Source organism: Nuphar pumila, chromosome 2 (genome assembly GCF_984573655.1).
Source record: "Nuphar pumila chromosome 2, dmNupPumi1.hap1.1, whole genome shotgun sequence".
Lineage (NCBI taxonomy): Eukaryota > Viridiplantae > Streptophyta > Magnoliopsida > Nymphaeales > Nymphaeaceae > Nuphar > Nuphar pumila.
In genome coordinates this window covers 76,823,237-76,824,619 of record NC_143250.1, presented here as the reverse complement: position 1 = coordinate 76,824,619, position 1,383 = coordinate 76,823,237, and the positions used below count along the sequence as shown (strand labels likewise).

Below are 1,383 nucleotides of genomic sequence, written 5' to 3'. Positions count from 1 at the left end.
TGTGATTTCCTGTATTTATTTGTTATAGCATTTTAGAATAGTTTACTTTGTTACTTATTTATTTAGTTATAGAAATCTGACATAGATAGATAGCATATCTGTTTGTTTTTAGTTACTGTTATTTGTTTATTTACACTTTAGTACCTGTGTTAGTTTAGATTTAGATTTAGGTTGTCTGCTTACATCTGGTCTTAGTACCAGTGTATACAGGGGCGACGAGGTTTAGGAACCCCATTACACCCATTTGTTGACAACCCAGAGAGAATTTTACATTCTCATCGAAGTTCGACAACAATGGCTGACATGGACCCTCCACCTCCACCCCTAGTTCATCCATGCCCTCTGCGGGAATACTTCATTCCCACAGACTATGTTCAGGCATCCTGCATTCGGAGACCCGATGTAGGAGCACCTCATTACGAGATTAAGGCCAGCATTATTCAGATGCTTCCATCCTTTTATGGCCTTAGTCATGAAGATCCCTACAGACATTTAGATGAATTCCTCGAAATCTGTTCTACTGTTAAGATACAGAATTTCGATGATGATGCTTTAAGGTTGACTCTATTCCCCTTTTCATTGAAGGACAAAGCCAAGTATTGACTAAAGTCCTTAGATTCTGTAGAAATAGAGTCCTGGGATCAATTGCAACAGGAGTTTCTTCGGAAATATTTTCCCATTGGTCGTATGAACCAATATCGTAGAGCCATCACTAGCTTTTCAGAGCTAGATGGTGAGCGCTTTCATGAGACATGGGAGAGAATGAAGGATCTCCTCAGGAAATGTCCCCATCATCAGGTGCCGAAATGGCAACTGGTGCAGAGCTTCTATGATGGATTGTCTGACAAGAATCGTCAGATGATCGACTCTTCATGTGGAGGGACATTCATGCTGAAGAGCGAGGACGAAGCATGGAGGCTATTTGATACATTGGCTGAGAATTCCCTTCACCATGCTTCGAGCTCTCATTCGGATAGAGCCACACCCAACATTCAGAAGAAAGCTGGTGTTCCTGAGATTGGTCCATCTACTGCATTACAGTGCAAGCTAGACATGATTGCTCAGAAGCTGGACCAGCTTCTCTCAGGACCATCCACTACACAGCAGGTGTGTACTCTTTGTGCCAGTCTGGCACACGATATCACTGAGTGCCCTTCGGCATCTCAGTACCCTGAATTTGTTCAAGAACAAGTTCAGGCAGCTCAGGGTTACGTCAGACCGCCGAACAACCCATTCTCATCTACATATAATCCGGGTTGGCGTAACCATCCCAATTTTTCATGGAAGAATCCACAGTCTTCCATGCAGATGCCTACATCCTCTCAGCCAGTTCGGCAGCCATCTTTTACTCAGTCATTTCAAAGACCGAACTATTCTCAGTCT

General features: G+C 43.2%; 1 non-coding gene across 1 annotated transcript; it reads right to left on the bottom strand.

Moving 5' to 3' along the window:
* Positions 1–697: 697 nt before the first annotated feature.
* LOC149845786 (small nucleolar RNA R71) lies at positions 698–800 on the bottom strand. The gene has a single exon (XR_016430700.1). It is a non-coding gene; the product is annotated as a small nucleolar RNA R71 (small nucleolar RNA).
* Between the last annotated feature and the right edge of the window lie 583 nt (positions 801–1,383).